The sequence below is a fragment of the Ostrea edulis genome, chromosome 9 (assembly GCF_947568905.1).
Source record: "Ostrea edulis chromosome 9, xbOstEdul1.1, whole genome shotgun sequence".
Lineage (NCBI taxonomy): Eukaryota > Metazoa > Mollusca > Bivalvia > Ostreida > Ostreidae > Ostrea > Ostrea edulis.
This window is the reverse complement of record NC_079172.1, coordinates 15,610,439-15,623,639: the sequence shown is the minus strand read 5'-3', so window position 1 is coordinate 15,623,639 and position 13,201 is coordinate 15,610,439. Positions and strand designations below refer to the sequence as shown.

General features: G+C 33.7%; 1 long non-coding RNA gene across 1 annotated transcript; it reads right to left on the bottom strand.

Moving 5' to 3' along the window:
• Positions 1 to 5,752: 5,752 nt before the first annotated feature.
• LOC125659655 (uncharacterized) lies at positions 5,753 to 7,639 on the bottom strand. The gene is made up of 3 exons (XR_007364152.2): positions 7,243 to 7,639; positions 6,207 to 6,291; positions 5,753 to 6,076 (listed from the first exon to the last, which is right to left on the bottom strand). It is a non-coding gene; the product is annotated as an uncharacterized LOC125659655 (long non-coding RNA).
• Positions 7,640 to 13,201: the final 5,562 nt, after the last annotated feature.

Here is a 13,201-nt window from a genome sequence, read left to right as displayed (position 1 = left end):
TGCACGTGTAGTCAGGGACTTTTTTTCAACAGAATGTCGATGTCTTGCCTTGGCCAGCTGTTTCCCTCAATTTATCGCCGATCGAGCACGTCTGGGATGAAATGGAACGACGTCTACGCCGTTTAACAAATCAGCCAGTGACGTTGGCTGATTTAGGCCAGGCTTTAACCAACATCTGGAACAACATCCCTCAAGCGTTTCTGAACACTTTAGTAGCATCAATGAGGCGCCGTTGTCAAGCATGCGTGAATGCAAATGGTGGTCACACGCGTTATTAACTTTGTTAATTCAAGTTCGAATACCAGTGTCTTTCGAGCGTGTTGAAATTGACGTTATTCGACGTTAACATTAATGGATTATGAAATGTTGTAACGAATACATTTGTTAACAGTATTACAAAAAATAAAATTTGTTCATTGTTATTTTTTATTATATTTTCATATATTAAATAATGCAGTTTCTTTTTTCCGCTAGTATAGAAATCAAAAATGCACTTCTTAAAAATTGGCATTACTCCAAATCCAGGTGCGAACCTCTTTACATGTACAAGTCCAAAATAGGAAGGTGAGCAGATGCCAGATCAAAAAATAAGGCTGGAGGGGGTGGCGTGTTACATGATCCATGCCACAAGTGCATGTGCACAATTAAACTACCTCTATTGGGACCCCACCACGCACAACTTCTGGTAAATATCGAGCCCGATACGTACATTGTACATGTACGATTAAAAATAATTTAAGCAATTTTTCCTCAGAAAAATTATGACGCGCGGACGTACTGAATACAAATAACCGCTTAAGCAATCAAAATGACAAGTCGGAGTCCGTTGTATTGAACTCATGTTGGTTAATATTTTTGTTAAGTGCTATGAGGCATTGCTTGGATTTCATAAAGTAAGATTTTTTTTTACACCCATTACATGTATTTTTAACTTTATAAGAGTGAGAGTTATGTTGGAAATTCAATTCAACTGTTTATTGATACATGTATCTCTAAACATGTTGGTATACATCAAGTCAACAGTAACAAAATGAACCACAAGTTAGACATAACAAATTGAACTGCTAATTAAAATGAATCAATTTCAAAATTTAAATTAGTATGCACTTTTACATCTACTCAAAGATGTGGTCATTCTTCAACTGATAATTTAAAAATGTTAGAGTAATCTGTTTAGCTCTGAGCATTCAAGTTATTTGCGTAAGATACCATAGAGGACCACCCATTCTCTTCTTCTAGCTATGAAATATGATGTCACAAACTAGAAAACGGACAAAACAATGAATAATTGAAAGCCCCATAGCTTCATAACAACAAAACCGATAAACCTGAATATCACAAGAAGTCTTCCTCTCCTTCACCTTTAAAGTATGAGTGCTCTCAGAATCATACCAGATTAAGGAGGTATAGTACATCGTCATAATGGTCGACTTCTTTTGATATAAATATCCAGCAATACATGTACATGTATATTCCTTTTAAATCTAATCGCCAAGCTGAGTAGCTCAGTGTGTAAGCGCGTTGACTACTGACTAGTATAACTTACAACTGTATTACGGTACACCGACGATATCATATTGATACATGTGTTTAACGTACATGTATTGACGATGCGATATCGATACAATGTTATATAGACTGATGTATTCTTAGACCTCTAACTACAACAATAATCAATCTTATTCATTGTGCGTGATAACATTCATTTCACTCGGGTAATAATGAAATGATACATGTACAATCAAACTAGAGAAGAAATACTGGTTTTGAGGGGTGGGGGTGGGGGGGGGGGGGGGTGAAGTGCATTGCTAGGGTATATGGTATGCCTATATGTTTGGTACTAAATGCATATCTAAGATAATGTTTGCCTCTACTCAAGAATCATCAACAGGTCAGTTCACAGTTTACGTTTTTATGACTTTAGAAAGTCAATCATTTGAGGTTACGAATCTTTAATTATTTTTGACACAAAATTCCTGTCTGCATAGTTAGCATATGCCGGTGTAACATTAAATAGTGACCCGTTGCAACCCATATTTCAGTTAGGTACATGCAGTAGGGGGTCATATTTCAACATTAAAAAAAATGACACAAATAAACAAAACCTTTTCTGTACAGTCCATATCGAAGTCAAGTGGTGGGGGTCATATTTCAACATTGAAAAATGACCCCAAATAAACAAAGTGTTTCTCAAATACAATGATCCCCATGTATGGTGTATACAACTCTGCTATATTCGATAATCTTGTAATGCATGTTCGATAATATTGTGATGTGTGTGTGTGCAATTATTGCATTGTGCGTAAAATGACGCAATGATTGTAAAAAAAAAAAAAAAAAAAAAAAAAAAAAAAAAAAGATGTTGGGTTACCGGTATCTTAAGTATCTACTAGTCAGGAGCAACCACAATACTAAGATACTGATTTCTGATTTGAAAACCAGTAGGTGTCATCTACTCTTTAGGGGGTACAAGGGATACCAAGTTTGATGTCTGTCAAGCAAAGGACTCTTAAGATTGAGCTGACAACACTTTAACCTCTTAATTTAAAATCCATTCACACATAATTTTTCGCAGGCTTACAAAGAGATCTTGTGCATACAAGTGCCTTATCATTTTCACAGCTGAACAATTTTTCACAACGTCATATCACAATCTAAGAGCATTTTTCTGTACATTCAATGAATGCATTTTTTTTTAATTAAACAACAAGAATTACACATTTGCTGTATCAGAACTCATTTCTCTTCAATGCATGTTTTCATTTAGCTTCTTTGAATTGTTATCACTACATACACATACATTTCATATCCACTGATAAAAATGATAGATGATGTTTATCTGTAAAGCTCTCAAATAATTCTATTTACTTCGAACAAGTCTATATATATTGACTCCAAAAAATTTTATTTATCTATTTACTTCAAAGAAGTATATTAACTTCAAACAAGTTGGCCGGTCGCGGTAGCTCTGCAGTGGTAGGGCATTCGCTTCCTAACCGGGAGGTCATAAGTTCGAGCCCCACTCATGTCATTGTCGCATCAAACTTAATTAAGGTAGCTCATTACACTAAAATTTTATTTAATGGCTCGTTAAAACACTTGCTTTGTTTTGAACATCTTTTTATTGATGAAATCAAAAGCATTGGGAAGAAGTTCTGACAACTTACAAGTCTTAAAACACTTCTTATGAAGTATGATTTCACTTTCGAAAGAGTGATACAAGCCCTTAATTATTTTATATTGAAAAAATTGTGATTTATCCCGGAATGATAGAAAGGGTGCTTTGTTTGCAAATAAGATATTATTCTAGAGTTCAAATTTCGCTGTGGTTTGATGCATAATATGAATATCTAAGAAAAGATGTCTAAACGACTCAGACAGACGTTCTAATTTTTCAAATTAAAAAAATGTATAGAAAAATTGGAAACGTTATTTGCTAATAGGTTTTTAGATCTACGGATAAAATCTTCAAAAAACATGTCAATTAGAAAAAAGATATATCAGAGAAATGTATTTTAAAAAGAAATTAAAATGAAATGGTCAAAATTTAGAAATATAACGATTTTTCAAATTTGAACCAAGCCCGATCGGAATTATAAAAAAGGTAGTCATATAGAATACTGTAATCAGAAAACTACATTCCTCCTATGGAAAATGGTTTACAAATTAATTAACTTCATAAAGGAAACTAATTTCTTGATGAAAAGTGCATACACTTAGCAACAATATGATTATTTGTCATTTCTATAAATTTTGATCAGGATCGGTACTTTTTTTCTCTCGTATGAATATAGTGATTTATCTGAAATTTGGTCATTTCGTTTCAATTTCTTTTTAAAATATATTTCTTCGATATACTTCTTTTCTAACTGACATATTTTTGAAGATTTTATCCGTAGATCTAAAAAAAAAATATTAACAAATAACGTTTTCAATTTTCATGAATATCATTTTCTAAACGATCAGAACGTTTATATCCGAGTCTTTTAGGCATGTTTATTAGATATCCATACCATGCACCAATTGGCAGCGAAAATTTGGACTCTAGACTATCTTATTTGCAAACAAAACATCTTTTTTATCATTCCGGGGAAAATCATATAAAATTCATATAAAATAATTAAGAGCTTGTATCACTCTTTCGATGGTGAAACCATACTTCATAAGAGGTGTTTTAACGAGCCATTAAGGTAGAGATTGATAGGTTGATGCTAAAAAAATTAACCATTGAATTTTTTAAATTTCGATATATGTTTATGATGAAGCTTTGATATAAAACATATTAAAAAATCAATGTTGGTAATCGACCTTGTTTTTGAGAAATATGGCAATTTTAATAGCACCTTCTTTAGTCTTTGCAAAGCGTAATAAGTGAAGAAAAATAAGTAGAGAGCAATATACAAATAGAGCTATAACATTTTTATTGTAAAAAGGATCATAACTTGTCATATATGGTTTCAAACAACCTTTCACATAATTGTATATTACACATCAATTTCAAGTTCAGCAATCATTGTTAACATGCAACAACATTACTTCAACAAAGCTACATTGGCCTATTACCTTCAAATAGTGCACAATATTTGCACACAGGGTCATACTTTTGCTTTAGCTGCAAAAAAATTACCCATCAAATTTCTTATTTTATTTCATTAAGTGGTTAGTCTACTAGTAAGTTAAATATAAGAAAAAAATTATACACCATAATGGGGTTCAATATGGAACTAGCAAAAAATTCCTAACCCCACCCCCCTTTTTACAAACTACACATTTTCGTAAGAAAAAGAATTATTAAAAGATGTTGTAAATAATCCATCAAAAAAAGCTTGCTAAAATTCGAAGATTCTTTGTAATACCTTTTTTAAATTAATAAATATAATACAGAAAGTATGTATTTCAAATTTTAGCTTATACTTTGTTGTAGTTCTCGTTGTTGACCTTTGTGCACTTACACTCAGAATATAAATTTATCATATGTCATCACATTTGATGATTAATATTAGAGTTTTCCCACATAAAAACCCCCACAAAAAATAGAAATACAATTTATATTTGTTAAAACAAATGTCTCCATTACATCCCAACCCCTTTAATATACTGCATGGTATGGAGGAGAAAGAATGAGCAGGAACATAGACATCATGAATTGCACTCGGCGCATTGAGAAGAAGGATTTAGCCAGCAGAGATAAACTACTAACTTTTTAATAACTTAAAATGTTTAAGCATTCGATCCCAAATTACCTCTGAGAATTGAAACAGACAATAAGAAGGTTTCTATAAGCTATTTCAGGAGCGGATCGGAAACTGTAATCGGGGGGGGGGGGGGGGGGGGGGGGGGGGGGGGGACTGTATGAGGCAGGGGTCTAAGAGTAATTCAATAAATCAAAATGTTTTGTCAGACATTTATTTCTCCGAGAGTGGAGGAAATTATTGCTTCTTTTATCGTATACATTTTTCTAAACAACATACCACGATTTACCTTAAACTTGAAAATTTTAGGGGGGCTCGCGCCGGTTGCTCTCACAAATATATATGTATCTTCACAAGTTTATGAGTCCTACTTGTAGTCTCACACTGAAACAAAAACTCGCTATTGGATAACTCAGAATGCATGCATACTGCATTATCTATTTGTAATTTCTCCAAGTTCACGGTATATATGCACTGAATGTGTTGGGGGGGGGGGGGGGGGGGGGGGGGGGGGGGGGGGGGGGGGTAGAAAATGAGAAATTCAAACACATTGATTAAAAGTTTAAAAATTGGTATTTTATTTTCATTTAGAAATGTTTACTGATTTTGATATATCAAAAACTTAGAATAATCAACAATGACACTTCATCTACATTTATGCAATATTATTGTCTTTAAGAAAGACATATAATAGTATACATGAGTACATGTACTTGTTTTCAACTAAATTCACACTTTAGTATGTTGCACAATATATCTGGGCTCACAAATACATTATTGATTCTATCGGAGTCCCACATTGTGCAGAAGTTCTTGAATTTTCTCTGTAACCTGTAAAGTTGTGGGGTTCAGGGGATATGACATCATCAATGTAAATGAAGTACCTGTTAAAATATATTCTGTATATTCAAATATTGAAAAAAAAAGATGAATATGATTATTTAATATACTAAGAATAGCCTTTACAAATGTCTGGTGTTAAAATAAAAAATTATATCTTAGAAAATACTGTACCTTTCTTGCTGATTTTCAAGGCAAATTGCTGTTGAAGTTGTTGACTCGAAATCCATTTCAACTTGCACTTGTCCTTAGGATGATACTTAGGGAAAAAATCATCATAATTAATATTTGCACAGTCAGTATTAATCATTAATTATACTGTGTCAGACAATGTCAATTTTAAAATTGTGTGTCTCAATGCATCTTCAGTGAACTTTAAAATACTGATATATTGAAAATTACATTTATTATGTTAATTTTTAAAATCTTGTCTGAAATCAGTATTACATATGTAACACTATGTTAAATGTGTGCAGTGCAGCAATGTGAACTCTTGCAGTAGTAGTACATCTGAATGATTGTTATTTACTTTATATTGTTATAGCTAACTTCTATTTAAACTGTACATACCCCATACCCCCCCCCCCCTTAATGAGGTGAATAAACATCATGATTATCATATTGCAATATGAGATGACAAATATGTTTTCATACGATAAACTGCCAGTTCATTCTAATAATATCAAAACAAGTCAACTCTAGATTTATCAGACATGTCTCCTTTACCAAGTGTGGGTCAAGAGAAGGACATATATATCTTATGTTCATACAATACATACATTTGCCTATGAGGGGACTTGTGATTTTACAAAATATTGATATTTTAAATTGTAGACTTTCATGCTTGTGTGAAACATGAAACCCCAGATTTGAAATATATCTTAGGTCAATGAAATTTCAAGATACTATAAGTACTATCATGTATACCAAATAGAAATTTAGTGCAACACCCACCCCCCCCCCTCCAAAAAAAAACTTGTGGGAGGCTGAGAGCCCTATTTTTTTAAATGTGTCATATACATGATATTCATTTACAATTACATGAGCTTGTAGGAGTTATATTTTGGGCACATATGGAATATATAAATGCAAAGAAAATGAAACATCTCCAAGTTGTGTGTTTATAGATGTTATTATAAAATCACGTTGTGAAATAGCAGAGGAAAAGTGGGTTGAATACAAATTTAATTTGCCATATTTTTTCACTTACCAAACGAAATTATAATCTCGTTATCCACGTTGAATGCATCCATCGAATTTCTCTTCTCAGAAGAAACTTTGTTTAAACTCTCAATGACTACATAAACAGTATTGAAACTCGCAGCACTCGTACTCGGAGTCGGACATCACGATCACGCTACATCAACAACTTTGTAAAATTGTTTACGTAGCGCAGCTATGCATGGTCGTGAGGTAAAAAGTGCCATTCTGCACGGACGAAACATTTGGTCCACTATTATTACATTGACGTATTCCTAATCTAAACTATGGCCAACTGTCTCTATCTTTCGTCGAGACGACCCCCTCAATCATCGAGTCAGTCACAGCAACAACTTGTACTTTCGGAACCCCTTTATGTTTTTCAACTACTCTATGACGGCGTACGGAATTCCGGAAAATAAATTCACGTGAATATACACGATTTTTACTGATCACGTGGTTGCTATCCGTCTCTACCTTAAATAAAATGTTGGTGTAATGAGCTACCTTAAGACGTAAACATAGGTCAGTGATTGTTCCTTCGTCAAACGCATCACGGGCTTTCGGATATGACCTTAAAAACGGAGGTCCCGTGTCGCAGCAGACGAACCCACACTGTTAAATAGTCAGTTAATTATGACGTCATAATGACGTCATCACATTTTCAAGATGGAACCTTCATGTGAACAGCTGGCAGAAATTGTCAAACTTTACTATGAGTGTAAATCTGCTACTTTAGTCATTAGAACCATGAGAAAACAACATCCTGGAATGAAAGTGCTCAACAGAATGCTAATTTACAGACTTGTGAGGAAGTTTGAAGTTAAAGGCACCGCAAATGACACAAGACGCAATTCTGGTATTGGGGGACCAGGGAGTGCCCGTACCGAAGAGAACATTGATGCCATTGATAGAGTTATTACTGAAACTCCACAAAAATCAGTTAGACGGGTATTGCATGAACTGAATGGCACCGTTAGTAAAAATTTCTACCAGCTCTTAGAGGAAAAGTTGTAAATTTCGATAATGTGTGGTTTCAACAGGACGGTGCTACGCCACACACTGCAGGTTGTGTTCTTCAGTGGCTTGACAACACGTTTGGTGATCAATACATTTCTTATCGTACCGCAAATGTTTGGCTACCGCACTCCCCCGATCTGAACCCCCTTGATTTCTTCTTGTGGGGTTATCTAAAAGACAGAGTGTACTCTCCTTCCCCACAAACAACAGAAGACTTAAAAACAGCAATTTCATGCGAAATAAGATCAATCTCTGTTGATACATGTAAAGCTGTGGTAAAAAAAACTTCAGAAATCGTGTTCAAATAATGTTAAAGACAAAGGGACGTCATTTGGAACATATGTTGTAAAACGACATATGTTATTCCGAAGAAAGTTTTTGGTGATTAATAAGGAAGCTGTGACAAATGTATGCATTGACAAAAAAATTTAAATCCTTTTTGTTATATGTTGTAAATTTCATAATTGTAACTTAAGGTATTAAAATTTTATAACAGTTTAAAAGTGTAACATATGTTTTGGATCACCCTGAGCGCTATGCACTTCACCTACAGCTGGTGACACTTCAAAATGAGTGAGAAAAATTCTCGATGGAATGTAAAACAAACAAACAACCAAACGTTACCCCCAAACAAGTTAATTGACTCCAATCAAAAGGCCTCTAAGCCAAAATGGTCACTTGAGCATCACATAATAAAATCAAATTAAAAGAATATTACATGTTGATGATGCAAGCTTAATGACCTAGATGTTAATTTGTGTTTGTTATAGTCATGTGTAGCCCCATCTTTAGGGTTCGAACGAGGATTTTAAAAAATTGCAACATTCTAAAAAAGTTTTAACCCCATTCTTAGGCCACAAAAGGGGATTTTAAAAGATCACAAGTCTGTTTTAAAATTTTGGCCCCACTGTCAGGGCTCGTAGGGGGCGAAGACACCAACAAATATTCTTGAGTAACAGTATCATTTGAGTGACTCAAGGTAGTCATAAGAGAATGTAATAATATTACATATAAAAATTTCTATAGGTCGTATTGGTATTTTGAAAAGATTTTATAACTTTTCAAACATCACAAAATGAAAGTATACAGCCAGATTATATAAAGTTATCAAGTTCATGTCACAGTAGGCTGTGTAAATGACGTTTTAATTGTATAAAAACTATGGAAGCACAGGGTGATTCGCCTTATCGGTGAATACGATTATCTACACTTTGTTGACTGATTATCGGAAAGTATGCCCACGTAATATTTTACTGATATCAGTCAATAACCTTTTTATTACATATTTTTCAAATTTTATGCAATTCAAATTCTAAAAGTGCACATTCGTTTGCATTTTTTGTTAGCAGACATTGTGTTTATGTCCATTATTTTGAGATGTGATTTCACCATCATCAAGTCAAACAAGCCCCGATGTTACGATTTAGTTAGTCTCCGTCTACAGCCTCAGTGAACCAGTGCCTGACTAGGTCTATATCACCTATTCTCATGCAAGGTGAAGATAACGAACAGTGATCAATCTCATAATTCATACAAGCAATACAAAATAGATAGTTGGGCAAACACGGACCCCTGGACACACCAGAGGTGGGATCAGGTGCCTAGGAGGAGTAAGCATTCCCTGTTGACCGGTCACACCCGCCGTGAGCCCTATATCCTGATCAGGTAAACGGAGTTATCCGCAGTCAATATCAGTGTGCCAAGAACGGCTTAACAATCGGTATGAAACACGTCAGACAGCATTTGACCCAATGCGAGGTTGTATTGACGAACTAGATCGTTATAACGACCATAGAATTTGCGAAATGCTGATATAATGCTCATATAATGTGGACACTTTTTCTGAAGAATTTAAAAAAAAATAAAGTTTTTAGAATACTTTTTTGAACGATAGGTTATAAAAGAAAAACATTCATAACATAAAATTTCAAAAATTTAACACTCAACCACAAATCATGAAAAAAATAATGTTCAGTGGAATAGATCTGTCCATTTTCAGTTTGTAATCTACGTTATCTACACAGTTTAGCAAAACATCTTAATTCAATATATTGTTACATTAAAAAAATTACTTCATTTTGAGAGTTTACAATGTACGAAAGTCTTTGATATACAAATTGTAAAATTGGTAAAGAAAAATTTATATCATCTCTAGAATAATAAAAAAAAGTCCTTATTCTTTAGAGCAATTTTTTAACTCTATCACTGTAAAGAGAAGGAGAAAATTTTCTGAAATGTTACATATAAATGATAGATCGACTTGTATAGTTATGAAATAAACAAAATATCGCACACTAATCTAAATTATAGTGTTACGATAGTGATCAAAAAGGAGATAACGTGGATTATAAATCGTCAATATTCAACAATCTTTGTAATGCAACTTAAATGAAAATGTCACATTTTAAAATTTGTTTTCTTTCTTTGAATTTTTAAAACAGCAGATTCAACTACTGTAGCAAGCTGGCAGCAGTATCTTAATTTCTTGTTTCATTTTTATAAGTCTACGTGTAGTTCCTTGTGTAGTGCAAGGGAGGTTCATAAGGAAGATATATATATAAATACCATCACCTATATTCATATCTATTTTTTAATAAATACTAGCAAGTAAGCATACCTAACATTGAAATCGATAATCAGCAAACGGACGATTTTACTTATTTCTATTCTTATTCATTATTCAGACAATAACAACAAATACGTAGCATATAAAATAATGGCATTATATGTTTGTCACATTGATACGTACTAGTATCACAAATGTTATTGTATTAAATTTATCAGAATTTGTATCACTTTATGACACCTTATTACAACAAGCGTTCAAATACACAACATATCTAATAAAAATTGTAACGTACGAAATTAACTAAAATGAAAAGAACATCAAAGCATCAAACGCCATTTTGAATAACTTTTGATCTGATGTCATAAGTTTTAACTCTAAGAACATTTTTGATGCATGATGTGTTTGATATTCACCTCTGTGTTTTGTGAATGTCCTTCTATGGTGTATACCCATCTATGAAAGAAAGAAAACAATAATGAAGGTGTGAGATCTATGAAGTAGACGATGCGATATCTATGTAATCTGTGAAATGTTGTAATCTACGTTATCAAATTTAAACAAGCTCTGCTTTCCTAGATTTGCAAAGTTTTTAACAAATATTCAAATAATAGTGTCAAACAAATCATAACCCTCATAGAAAGTGAACTAACATTTGCGAATTTACGTTCAAATGATTCAAACACCCCAAATCTTTTCCTCTGTAAACTATTTTTTGTAATCTACGTTATCGACCAATCACACTGAATATATTCAAACGATCTATAGAAAACTCACACAAGACATCTTAAACTTACAGACAAATAGTGATTTGATGTTTTTAAAGTGTTATTATCAATATATAGACATGTTCTTTTCCCTTGGACACATCTTCTTTTCATAAATTATTCGTATATGCTGTTTTGTACGAAATTCAATGTCATGTGGAAATCGATAGAAATGATGAAATACATTATCATATTTACATGAAAATTGTTCCTGATACATTTTATTTCAGGTAATATGTTATAGTTGATGCTAATTCATTACTTTCTGTATTCTTTGCTTGGTTGTCAATGCAAGGTGAAGATAACGAACAGCGATCAATCTCACAACTCCTACAAGCAATACAAATAGATAGTTGGGCAAACACGGACCCCTGGACACACCAGAGGTGGGATCAAGTGCCTAGGAGGAGTACACATCCCCTGTTGACCGGTCACATTGTTTATTAAGTGACCTTTATTCAAAAAATGCTTGTTGGTTCTCTTTTTTTCTATTCGGAAATTCAGTAGGTAGTATAATATCAAGACTAAACCAGTCTAAAAGATCCGGTAGAGTGCTCCGATTTGTTTTACTACCACCATTTAGCCCAAAAAGATGGAAATTACAAAACACACGGAACGTAGATTACATCATGTAGATTCATATGAGCATTTTCTTCAGAGAATTCTTATTTTCTTTCATCGATATGTTATATTATTCATAATTTTTTCATCACTGTCCACAAAGTGAAACAAAAATAAACAGATTTGCTTTTAGTTATTAAATGGTTTTGTTGCTGAGCGATCACGTAGATTGCATTCCTATCTGTACGCTCGAAAATCCGACCGTTAAGAAGAATTATCTTCAATACCTGTTTTATATATCTGTTTCTATATTCATATGAAGCAGAATTTATTAAAAAACTTCTACGCGAGAAGAATAAATCTCTCGCTGTGGCCTTCAATTCGACATTTAGATATATCGATGACGTTTTGTCTATTAACAATAATAGCTTTCATTCATATGTCGATTTGATATATCCCTGTGAGCTCGAAATAAAGGACACCACAGAGTCGTCCACTTCTGCTTCATACTTAGATATTTTATTCAAAGTAGACATTAACGGCAAACTGACAACTCAACTGTATGACAAACGGGATGATTTCAGTTTCTCCATCGTCAGCTTCCCATATTTATGTAGCAATATTCCATTATCACCTGCATATGGTGTTTATATATCTCAACTGATTCGATATGCAAGAGCTTGTTCTGCGTATAGTCAGTTTTTAAATCGAGGTAAGCTACTGACAAACAAGTTGATGGTACAGGGGTTTCAACAGTCTCGATTGAAGTCGGCTTTTCGCAAATTCTATGGTCGTTATAACGATCTAGTTCGTCAATACAACCTCGCATTGGGTCAAATGCTGTCTGACGTGTTTCATACCGATTGTTAAGCCGTTCTTGGCACATTGATTTTGACTGTGGATAACTCCGTTTACCTGATCAGGATATAGGGCTCACGGCGGGTGTGACCGGTCGACAGGGGATGCTTACTCCTCTTAGGCACCTGATCCCACCTCTGATGTGTCCAGGGATCCGTGTTTGCCCAACTATCTATATTGTATTGCTTGTAGGAGTT